Source organism: Neolamprologus multifasciatus, chromosome 15, assembly GCF_963576455.1.
Source record: "Neolamprologus multifasciatus chromosome 15, fNeoMul1.2, whole genome shotgun sequence".
NCBI lineage: Eukaryota > Metazoa > Chordata > Actinopteri > Cichliformes > Cichlidae > Neolamprologus > Neolamprologus multifasciatus.
Genome location: NC_140453.1, coordinates 4,189,962 through 4,203,004, shown reverse-complemented (window position 1 = coordinate 4,203,004; position 13,043 = coordinate 4,189,962). Strand labels below are relative to the sequence as shown.

Sequence of the window (13,043 nt, the reverse complement as noted above, 5' to 3'; positions counted from 1 at the left end):
CTACGAATAAGGTCATGTTTTGTTGAATGGGTTTAAGATTACGCCAGGCAGGAAGCTCTTTACAGCTTCAGCATCAATTTTTTTCCTCTCCCAGTCCTATTTCACAACAATTGCTCCAATGTGCACCGTGACCAGCCCTTACATTTATTCCCGCTAATATCAACAGCTGGCCGTCACATTTACCTACAACCTCGAGTCCCTCTGTATTTTCATAATCTCGCCGTGCACGAGACGCACGAACACGCGGATCGTCGTCTGTGAAACAACAAAGGCCACACAGTTTGTATTCCTTTGTAATTCGGCTCTAATAACAGCCCTGCAAACTTTATTGCAACCCTAATCAGATTAGATACTTCTGGGAAATAACAGTTGATAATGTTTGAAGAGGAGGATAATATCCCTATTCAAATTAGTCTGCAAATTAGAATGGAATAAATTGTCTGTTCAACATAATATTTTACCGAGTCTGGAGACAAAGCAATCCAAAAAGTAATTGAAAGCAATTAGATTATGATTACTAAATTTGATTAATCTGGTGGATTACACTACTGGTCGTCAATTTCAGGTTGGTATTCTGTTACAAATTGCTAATATATAACATTATATTTATATATCCATTTCTCAAGTGAATTTTTATTAGGACTGTGCTTTATAGCACCGATGACAGAGTAGCGGATTTTCTATGGAAATAGCATCGCTCGGTACAGTATTAAATTCCATACTCGGGACTAAAAGCCTCTCTTAATATTGCCATTCATTAATCTTAGCTCTTTAGCATAAATCCTGTTCCTAAACTTGCTTTGTACTGACATCAGCTATAAAGCTTTATTTAGGCAAACTTAAAGTAAACTAAAATTCACATTTAATCAATCACCGTAACCTGTAATTACTTTATGAAAGGCAGTTCTGCCACAACTTTCTTTACAGGTGTGTAAGCGACACTGTGGGTCCTCACTCACCACCCGAACGTCAGTATGAGAATACACGGGACACTTGTGTTGTCTGTGGCTTGCCACTGATCTGTCAGCGTTGCGTCGTCGTATTAAGCGCCGATGGGCTCGGCGGTTTTGTTCGTCGCCGTTCTCTTGCAGCCATGCCAGAAGGCACCGTTTGTCACGGCCTGTCATTTCACAGGGAGCGAGCGAGTGCGCGTGCCGTGATTTGACATAAATGAAAAAGTAAGGTATGATTGTTGCATCGCTGCCCACTCCCCGGCTTCCATCACGACATCCCTCGTTCATTTCGATCCATTCCCGGTGCCGTTACTGTGAGCCGGAGCCTAAATGTCAGCCCAGTTTGAGTCATATTTCCATCTTTGAAGGAAGCAGGAGGGGGAAAAAAAACACCATCTTTATCCGACCGCGCAGACGTCCTTCTACGTTTTGGTTGTTTTTGTTGTTGTTGGCGATTCTACAGCTGTCATCTCAATTAGGAAGCTGATTTCGAGGGACTGTTTGCGCGCTCGCACCACATCTACTGTCTTCCTGATGACGCGCAGTATGTCAGAACGGTGCATGGAGAGAAGGCTCTCAAGGTCAGATTGAAATTGGAACCATTTCATCATGAATCATTATGAGAAGTGCTGTGCATCTGTTGGAGCAATAAATATTGTCAAACATGAGCCAAGCACAGTATATACTATAAATGATACACTTGCAGCATGTTATTTTAGGGCCACAGTTTATTGCAGGCTCGTTTTTGCTGAGCTATTGCACATCTATGAAAAACCAATGTATTGATTTCTTTGTCTTTTGTTTTTTTTTTAATGTTAATGAAGAGTCTTTGCACGAATATTTCACTGCACTAAATGAATTTATGGATGTTGTTCAAATGAAAGCCCCCTCCAGCTCTTGGCAGGTGTTTTTTATTCAACAGCTTTTAGCCATTGGCCGGTAAATGACTTTGCTATGATAGTGCCAGCGACTTGAGTCAATTTGTTTTTCGTAATGGCTCGTCTTCTGTTGATGCACAAAAGCATCTTGAAACTATAGCGTGTGATATTTAAGTTTGGGGCTAAGATTCAATTAGAAAATGACGTTAATATCTCTGCTTGAAAGAGCAGTGCATGTTTGACACAATCCAGGACCTTTATTCTTAGTTTATTTGGGCAGAATTTTCATATTTTAGGTAGGAAATCATCAGGAGAGCGATCAGAGAATATGGTCTAAATTTTGGAAAGGGTTCAAAGAGCTCAGTAATGTATATTTGCTTCCAGCCATAAAAAAAGCCTTTGCGATATTTCCCAATTGTCTTTCGAAGAACCGTCACATTGAATCACAAAGTCCAGAACAATTCAACTGAAAATCAGCCGAATTATTATCTCGGGCTTTGTGAACTCACAATGAAGATTATTGAAAATGAGGGTGATTGTCTTGTTACTGTGAATTTTGTAAGCCAACTTGGAAATGAAACATTTTATGCAGAGTGTTGTGGGTTCGTGTGTTCGTGCATGTGTGTGGTTTCTCTCCGGAGAATAAAAGCAGAGAGATGAACGTGTGGGTGTGTCTGTCTCCGTCGCAGAATGATTACCTTGACAAGGTTAAAAATGAATAAGTGCAGTTGAATAAACCGTCTGCGATTCATTTAATGACAGCTGCTGATTTGAGTCGTGATGCCTACACAATATGAGACAGACATGAATAAAAAAAGCAGAACATCCGAGATCAGCAGTGTTGCTAGCACTTTCTAATTTTTTTTTCCCCTTACAAGATTGCAGGTTTATTATACCTGCTTGTTTCATAAAACTTTATTGTACAAGTAAATCATCATTCTCAATAGGCACACACAACAAAAGAGAAACGCACAAAAGAAAATAGAAATACTGCAGACTGAATCTTGAATGTCTTGAACCATATCAGATTTCTCATGCGGCAGATTTTCCCTGATAAATGGCGCAGAACCCCCACAAATCTTTTTGCCAACCATCTTCGAGGGCAGCTATTGAAACCGTCGAAATAAGACTCGACTCTGGATTTCTTGGGCTTCACTTGTACAGTAACAGTATTTTAGAGCATAATAGTGCCCCTTTTAATTATATTAAGTCACAGAAATACCTTCTTACTTTGCAAATTAATAGTTTAACCTTGTGTGGTCTCCCCAAACAGAATAGTTTGTTTCAGGCCTCGCAGTTACAAAGTGCATTGTTTTGCATAAAGTTAAACCACCAGCTAATTTTATTTTTTGTTGTTATTATCCTGTCGTTAGGGGGTTAAATCTCTTTTTTAAGACAGACCTCTCCAAAATAAAAGTCCCACGGTTTCTGTAATATACAGCAATTAGCCGCCTGCCTGTACCACCAGATCTGACCTGTCTGGGCACAAAAGGGTCAAAGTGTCTGACAGCAGGAAGTTCACACTGGATCTGTGGGGTTCTTTATGTTGCAGGTTGGGAGTCTCTGTGGATTTGGCTTGTTCGGGCAGATGCTCAGTTGTGCTGGGATCTGTAGAGTCTGGAGGCCGGGTCAACACCTTATCCTCTCTGGCTTGTTCATTTCTAAGCAGTCTTTGGCAAGCGTGGCAGGGAGGCGTTTCCCTACTTTGTGATGTGAGGCTCATTATTGTTTGGGTGTGTGTCGTGTGTCAGAGTAAACCCAAGGTTTCCCAGCAAAACACTGGCAAGCAAATTCCAAATCAGTGTGGTTTTATTGTTGACTGTTCAGTGGTTAATTAAACAAAAACGTTGAAACCATATTGAATGTGTTGAGTCATTCATGCCGTGTCATATAATTCGGTGTCTACTGGCTCCTCACGATGCACCTGAATGTTAGCTATTCCAATCATCACAGGTAACCAAGCTGGAAGGCCAGGGACCTCATTTAAGGCCTGTTTACCATATGCTTGATTTTCAGTGGAGTTGCAGACATCAGCAGAATATGGAAAAAATAAAAACCTGCAAGAGAAAAATGACTAAAACCCAGCCGTCAAACAGGATCATTTAAAATCGTCCCGTTTAAAAGTATCTGATTGCTCACCTGCTATAACTCATCAGCTTCACTAGCTTGTTGCTAAAGCTAAAGGCACATAAAAACTATCAACAGATTCAGGGTAATAATGCTCCTCGTTCAGTATGTGTGAACTCTTTAATGCGTTCACCATGTTTTCAACAATCATACTATTAAATAAAAGTGATGCTTAATATTAAAAATCTTAAAAACAAAGTGGAAATTTTAAGATTTACTAAACAGTTTGTGTCTTTATCTTCAGGTTCCTGCACATTTGGGTTTATTTTTGATTTTTTTTATGCTTCGGCATAAAAGTTTTGCTTATTGGCTTGAACTAGACAGAAAATGTTAATTTATAGTAAACGATTATGAACCATCAGAGCTGTAAGCTGCACTATTAAAGCCTCTAATACAGAATATCTCACACAGAAACATTTGTGTGCATACAGAGGCAAATTTAAATGTTGTGACTCTTAATTCCAAATAAAATCTTTTCCCCTTTCCCCAGCTTTCTTTTTAAACCATTAGCTGATATTTTGAAACAGCTGGTTGCACTTAGTTACCTCTGTAGGCATTTCTGAGTATACTGAAAATATGTTACATAATTACTACCATAGATTTAACTCTGTATCTGTAATTTAACCTTTTGGATTATACAAACGCCTCCCCTGTGGTGCTGAACTGAACAATGTTCCTTCTTTGTGTCTCCTTATTTTATAAGGTGCCCCTCAAAGATCTGGGTTGAGCTATCATTACCAAGTATAAAGGGTTTTTTTTCCTCTTCCTGCTGTAGGCACCTACTTGAAATTTATTGTGGTCAAAGAAAAGGGAAACATAAATATTTATCAGGAGGAAACACGAGAAATAGAAGAAATGTAATAGTTGTTCTAATTCAAATCTTTTAAATTTGAATCGAGCGTTGTAAGGATGTGACCAGAAATCTCTTGGTGTGTGACCTGCATATTTTCCTGGTAAATGAGACATGTTAAATGATGTGCCAGAGGGAAAATGGGTCTTTTCAAGCAGCACACACTGTTCCGATCATCACAGATAACCAAGCGGGAAGGCCAGGGACCTAATTTAAGGCTATTTACCATACGCCAGATTTTCAATGGAACTGCAGACATGGGCAAAATATGAAGAAAACCTGCAAGAGGAAAAAGGACGAAAACCGAGCTCACAAATAGGATCATTTAAAACCGTCCAGAGTTCATAAAGACGCGAGTAATTAATAATTCATCAATCTCATCTTGAGATCTTTTACCGTGAATGATATTTGAGCTTCTTCTCAGCCTTACCCCGTGCACTCTAAAGTGAGTGAATACAGGAAAAGAGGACTCGATTTTATCAAAAACAAAGAGATGGAATGCGATTAATTTCCGAGCACATCTCCTGGTTGTATCACCCTCGACTGATTCATCAGAGTTGAGCAACAAAAGGAACACAGTTTTTAATCAGAGCCATAATTCTTGATTAGCACTTAAGCAGGATTTGTCTCTAAAGGGGTGATTGCTGTCACTTCTGAACATTTTAGGCAACTCGCAGAAGTATAACAGTGAATACTGAACTGTTTCTCTTGGTCTTGGTCTCTTTACCATCTAATTCACCAGTCAGTCATGCATCCACCACACACAGTATATCATACATGCTGAGACACAGTTGGTATAGACATTATGACTCTTCTTTAGGAGCAACGGCTGAAAATAGTGCGTTGTTACATGTGTGATCTCATGTTGCCATGTTGGGAACTGGACTGTCACTGCAACTGGCCAATCAAGTTCCATTGTCAAGGACATTTGAATTAACATAACTCCAACTTAAAAGCAGGCTGCACAATGAATCTAATTTTCATTTCCATGGCAGAACTGGCTTCCTACAATTTAATGAACATGATTGAGTGATTTTGAACATGTGTGCTTGGCAGCAGAGAGCAAAGCAAAAGCAAATTAAGTACTTCTTAAATCGGTGCCTTACCATGTGCGTTTGAATTTTCTGGAGAAATTTGGTTGAGTAACAATACATTAAAAGGCAGATATATGACAAAAAGCAAATGTCTGGCACATCAGAAGGCGAAGACCTGAAATATAGAATTTGATCTTCATCCATTATTTAGAAATACGTTGGATTTAGGGGGTGTTATATTAATCAAGAAGAGTGTTGTAGAGTTGTTTATGCATTGCAAAGCAGCACAACTAAGTTATTCAATTGGCTAAAAAGCACAAACTGCAGTTTGATGAATGTATGAAGGCCGAGTAAAAAGATGCAATGGCTGGTAACGTGAGTCATCCAACATCAGCTCAGACATCCACGTGAGCTGTGTCCATCCAGCTCACAAAGACGCACTGAAATCACAAACGCCATCGCATTCTGTTTGGCCAAAGATATCTTTCCATTAAACGCGATGAGTACCGAAGGCTTCATGAAAACAGTCAAAACGCAGATATGTTATCCCCCGGTGCAGTTATTTCTCCGAACTGACAAAACCTGCACTGTATGCAAAATGTTGCAGGGAAGATGGAAAGTTATCTCACAGCTATTCAGTACCTTGCTACTTTGAGTTTCCTTCACATCCATCATGCAGGTACAGCAAATGGATTGAAAGACTTTATACTTTGCTTCTAGGAAATGCCCTTAAATCAAGTGAATAAACAGCTCATTTGTCTGCACAGATGTTTTAAGTAGCGAGATTGCAGCACATGCAAAAGTGAAAGCAGCGCCCTGTTGGTTACATTTTGTGTTCGTTTTTTTGTTACTATTTTTTAAACTTGGGTAACATTTTTTTCTTCCAAGAGATGCACTCAACTTAGGTGAAAAGGAAGGCCAGTTTGTTTATGCAAAGACGTGTACATTATCAGGAGTGATAATTACACAACATTAATGTGAAAGCAGTGCAATAAAAACATTTCCTCAACAAATTCAGTGAATAATAATGGCAAATAATCGTGATCTCAAAACAGATTAACATTATCAAAATTATTTTGGCTGTAAACATCCAGGCCTAATAGAACTTTGCTTGCATGTTGCTCTTTATTTTGAAACTAAGTGTAAATTATACCAAGAAGCATTCTGAGAGTGCAAACATCTGCCAAGGCCACTTTCTCTCTGGGCAGTATTTACCTATCAACCAAAACCAGCCACGGGAGGTGGATTCACTCCCAGAACCTGGTTCTGCCAAAAGGTTTCTTCCTCTTGAAAGGAAGTTTTTCTTTTCCACGGTTGCCAAGTGCTTGCTCAAACGGGGTTGTGAATTGGCACTGTTATAAACTAAATTAACTTTTAGGGGAATACTATTGTATTTTGTATATATTCATTTAGTTGTCTTTGGTCATTTTAAGAACAGAATAACTTAATTGTTATTGTAACTAGTATATTAAAATTACAAAATTAAAATTGCTAATCCCATCCTTGTGCACTCATTAAAAAAGCATTAGTCTAAAAATGCCAGTAAATAATAATAATAATTAAAAAAGATAAACCCATGCACACACACACACACACACACACACACACGCACAATAGGCATAGACAGGTTGTATTGCACTCATGCCTAATTCCACAAACAGACTTATGTTACTGCTTTGATGAGTGTAGTAATTGCTGCTGGGTAACAGCTGTTTAAATCAATTTGCCCTGGTTATACTCCGCCTGCCTGACAGCAACAGCTCAAACAGTGGATGACCCGAGTCTGTAATGTCTTTTTATATATATTTGAGCTTAAACTTAAATGTAGTAATGACGTTTGTAGTAAAAACAAGCACTTGTGTGGCATACATTTCACTGTTTAGTAAAAGCAGTTAAAATTTTGTGTTTTTTGTTTTCCAGAAATAAAAGACACTTATTCAGGACCACAGTAACACGTATTGAAATGTGTTACTTATTTAACAGTTGTAACCTGTCGCTGCAATGTAAAAAAAAAATCTAAATAAATAAACTGAAAGACAAATATGTGATAATGCTAGAGTGTGGTTAAATTGCTTATTTGTCACGGTTTGTGCATTATCATCGTGAGGATTACAATAATACCATGTCCTATTGTAGATTAGGTCACACATTAAGATAACTTGCATTTTGCAGGCAGCTGAAAACGATCTAATTAAAGCATCCTAATGGTTTCATCACGTTCAGCATGCAACGCTACCAGCATGCTGAAGCTGCTGTTGCAGTTACTGCTGCTCTGAGAATGTGTTTGTGATAGAGGACATTGTGAACTGGGACTGGTGACTTTTGACTGCCAAACTGTTTCACCCAAGCTATTCCCTTCAGCAAGAGTTATTACATCTTTCACTGCGAAGACATTGTGTACCAGTGAGAAATGGCAGACTCTTACTTTTGTTTCTACATTCAAATCTATGGCCTCATTTCATCGGCTTAACAACCTCATTTAAATGGGCCTAATGACTCCTACTAATGTCCGGGCATGGCCGAGAGATTGCAAATGTTCTCACGAGCGATGTCCTCTGCATGCACGTTGTATATCTCCATTATGAGGTCTTGTCTTTATGAAAAGCACAACCCATTTTTTGGTCTGCTCCAAATGTTTTATTTTGATATAATACGGCGGCCTCTGCGGTATAAGGTTTACGATGTGATTTCTGGGGCAGGATTGTGAATTTTTCTGAGGATTGTAAAGATGCAAATTTTAGTCAAATTTTAGTGAAATTTATATCTCCGTGTGGGTGTGTGTGAAAGTAATTATTAAATCATGTTGAATAACCAATTATTCTCACATACAAATAAATGAGCAGCCTAAAGATACATTAACAGATACATTATGAACAACAATAAATACAAAATAAAGCATTCTGACACAACTATAAATTAAAATAAGTTGTTGATCTGCAAGAATTTGGTTAAAGGATGTTAATCAACAGCAACACGAGAATTTCAAACTCGATAATCGGCACCATTTTCAATACATCAGACGGGAAAAAATGACACATAATTAGCAGAGAATCTTTTCTTTAAAAAGATGAGAACAATAGAAACAATATCATCACAACTTTTAATATTTTTTTCAGTTGTCTCACAACTTCTAAGGTAATGAAAAAATAAAATATATTCTTAGGTAGTCTGAGGTAGTGCTGTGTACTCCCAGTGTAGAGTTATTAGGGTAGTCTTAGGGCTGTGCTGGCTCTTATATGAACTTTCTTTTATTATTTGCCTTTGCTGATATTTGCTATCTTTTAATAGCATAAGCAATGGCTAATATGGCTGTCAGAAAATTGCTAATAGTTAAACCGCTCATTTTAAACATGTGCTTTAACAAGATTTACATGAGACTTTTGTCTTTCTTACATTTTGTTGAAACAGAAGCTTTGCTGACGTCTCGAAATTCCACAGTGGTGCTGTGTGAACTTGTTTGTAAGCTGGAGGAGGTGAAGACAGTACTAGTGCCAATAATAATGTTTGTTGGGTAGTATTTTTATTTTTATTTTTTTAGTATGGTCGATTAGCATAGCTCAGGAGGTAGAGCAGGTCAGGTACTAATCGAGATGTTGGTGGTTCGATCCCTTCGATTAAGCTGCTCCAGTCTGCAGAGTGTCCTCGGCAAAGATCCCGAACCTTGAGTTGCTCCTGATGCATTCATCAGTGTGAATGTGTTTGAATGTTAGACAGAAATCACTTATGTATGTAGAAAAAGATTCTTGTGTGCATAAAATGCTCAAGTTGAGTAGAAAAGCGGTATATTACAACCAGTCCGTTTATAGAATGCACCACTTTGTTGAATAGGATATCTCTTGTAACATGTCGACATCTTTTTTCTTACCACCACGGGAAAGGACAAAGAGCTCTCAAGAACAAGGACAAGATTTCTAACCTTCATAAGGCTAGGATCGGCTACCATACCATTGGCAAATAGCTTGGTGAGAAAAATGACAACTATTGACAGAAACCCCCTTAAAGCCTGGGCCTCGTACAATACCGTGAAGCTTTGTATATCTAAGTAACAGCCCAGAAACATTAAGGATTTGATGAAGCTCTGTAAAGACAAGTGATCTGTTTCTAACCTTAACCAAATCTTCTGTTCCAAAAGAATTAAATACTTAAATATCTCCGATCCATAATGCACATTATTTTCTGATACACGAGCATGTTCCGTTTTCTTGGTGAATTACCTTTCGATATTAAAATAAACCTACTGTGAATATCTTTTTCATACAGCCATTCATGACAGCAAGTGTTCCAAGACAAGCCTAATATTAATTTTATCCGTTTATCCTGCTTCATTTGGTGTATTCCCTCCCCGCAGTATAGTCTTTGACAGCAGAACTGAGTGCTGGAAAGGTCACTGAAATGCTAATGCAAAAATATAATTTTAAGTTGGCTCTTTAAAATTCACAGAAGATTCATTGCAGGGAAATGTTAAATCTACACACACGCATAAAGCACTTTTGCTGTCTTCGTGTCACCCCTGTGTCAGCTCGGGATGACTCCACCGCGTCGCACTCGATATACAGTGCGCTAGTTTTTCATTAAACATCATAGTGTGAAGCAGGAGCCCGGTTACCCTGTTATGGATCCATTTAAATAAAGAACTATGCTTAGTGTCAACACGGATCAATATGTGGACTGGCATCGTGATGTGGTCTTAACCACCAAAGCAGGGCCCATTATGTGAAGCGCTCTTGTCAAAGACACTTAGAAAAGAACGTACAGTCAAATATGAGGCAGGAAATCAATGCGCTCTGATAGCGACTGAAACCTGACAGCTCAATAAGCTGGAGGGAAGATGTTCCCTCTTATTCCTCCTCGTCCTTTCCTTGCAGCCATAACCGTGTCCCACTCCTGCAAGGGACTTAGCAGCTCAATTCTGCAGACTATTTCAGATTACAAGCTGCCGTCAACAAGTGCACGGTGAGCAGGTGTGCAGGACCATGTGAGGGGGGAAACCGTACACAGCGCGGACGCTATCACTGACAACAGAGGTGCTTTTAAAGTCCAGAGACATCATCGAGTCATTCGGCTGCAGTGAAAAAGGACAGGTGCACACTCCTGGCCAACAAGAGGGAGCTTCTAGATAAAGTCCATCGAAGCCCTTACTTAAAAAAGTGCTTCAAATGCATTCTTACTGCAGAGGTTAACAGTTCCTAGAACATTGCTTCCTCCATGCATTGCTGCATAATTGCAGACTAACATAACTGTGGTATGCAATGGTTTGTCGTGGATCAGTAGGCAAAGCAACGCTCTCCAAGTATGAAGGCCCACTTCTGTGGAGCATGCTAGTTATATATTTGGCTGCAGGACCTTTTTTTCTAACGTGACTCATCCGTGTTGGTGATTAATCATCTAACTCATGAATATTAATGTTATCTGTCTGTGTTCACAAAGCAGAAACACTTTTAATCTCTTGCACTATCACACAACAAATGAGTAAACTGAAAGAACAAAGTAAAAATGATTTTATAAATGCCAACAGGAGTAAATATTGGCTTTAAAAGACCCCCCCCTACTTTTTTTTGAAGTACAGCTTTCTCAGATGTGATAAGTGTATACCTGTTAGAGTGATCCAAAGCAGGTACACCTGTTTCACTGGCAAAGTGAATACTAAACCTTGAGTCTCTCAGTTTTAAGGTAAAAAAAAAGGACAAATGCTAGCTAACGAGAGGAATTTCTCCCTGACGCGTTCGCCTTTGGATTCCTTACAATGATGCTGTTGGTCGCATTTTAACTGCAATATGAGTTTACTGAAGAGAGGTGGACACTTTGAAAGCAGAAAACAAAGGAAGCGGAGAATATGTCTGCACTGCAACATTGACAGGCACACTGCATCGATTTTACCTCTTGAAATATAGACTCGCAGACTGCACAGACCTTCGCTAGCATTTATTAATAATAACAAAAGTTGTGGCATAAATAGATTTCTCATCCTCGCAGTGGTCAGAATACATGATCGTGAGGATTTTGTATACCATTCAATGTCTAGTTTTCTCTTTAAAGTATTTATCTGCATTCTAACGAGGAGATGAGGTGATTTAGAACAAATACTTTTTTAAAAAGTGCTGTTAAGAATCAAAACAAGCTTGTAGACATCGGCCGATTTGCAAAAACATCCTAATTTCACTTGTCAATTGTAACTTTCAACACAGTAACACCGGAGATGGACCTTGAAATTACTTTTGCCATCTGTATAGAACGGCATTAGCATTTGAAAAACCAACAACATTAGACCAAATCAAGAGAAGCTCATTCACAGGCAGTTGAAAGGCGGCTCCAAACAGAAAAGTCTTTTGCTTAAATAAAAAAAAAAAAGAAAAGAAAAAGAGGAAAAAAATCCTCCCATAATTCAAGCGAAGGTCTGTTTATCCACCTGCCGCTGTGTAGTTCATGGCTATTTCTCAGTTTCTTTAGGAGACTTGGGTTTCTAATGATCCCAGCATGTCTCTCCAGTTTATATCTTACCCCAAGCAGCGCTGTTTGGACTCCCCCCTGTGATTGCAGAAGCACAGAGCTGCACTGACCACTTCATCTTGTGGGATAAAACCAGTCTTTTAGTCTCCTCTCAGTCCCTGGGGGAGCGGGGCAGGAGTTCCAAGACCCAAACCTCAAAGGCTGCAACGCCACCACAGGTTACACATATGGCTGCGAGAGCACTGCTTCTCGACTGATAAAAGTCCCAGGCTGAAGACCATATCCCTCTCACAAGTCACGCTGCTTACATAAAAATCTGCATTTAGAATACGAACACGTTTTTTTGCTTTGTTTTCATGTGATGCTCAAATTCAGACACGCCGTTCCATCTGGAAAAGCTCTTAAGTGAAAACACTGTTATCTACCTCAGTGAAGAGTTTTATTTCCACCGTACCTCGCTTTATACTGCCTCCCCCCCCGAAACCTCAATGAAAGGTGATAGTCACTCTTCAGCCAACTGGCATATTCATTTCAGTGTCCAGAGTTCATCTGAGTGGTGCTGATAAACTTGGCCATTGTGAGCCCATAATGCCGCAGCGCTGCGGCGATAATTACGCACATTCACAGCAAATAGTGGCCACTGGCAGCGCCTGAATTTTCAGTTTAATTACCAACACTTGTAGTCTGATTAGAGATTTTGCCTTCTGGGTGCCGAGGTGATGTAACGCTGTAAAATGCTTCAGCATGTGCATTT

General features: G+C 39.2%; 1 protein-coding gene across 5 annotated transcripts in view; it reads left to right on the top strand.

Annotated features, from left to right (window-relative positions):
- klhl29 (kelch-like family member 29) overlaps positions 1 to 13,043 on the top strand; it is a 293,874-nt gene that overhangs the window by 134,946 nt on the left and 145,885 nt on the right. The gene's annotated exons all lie outside the window — the stretch shown is intronic.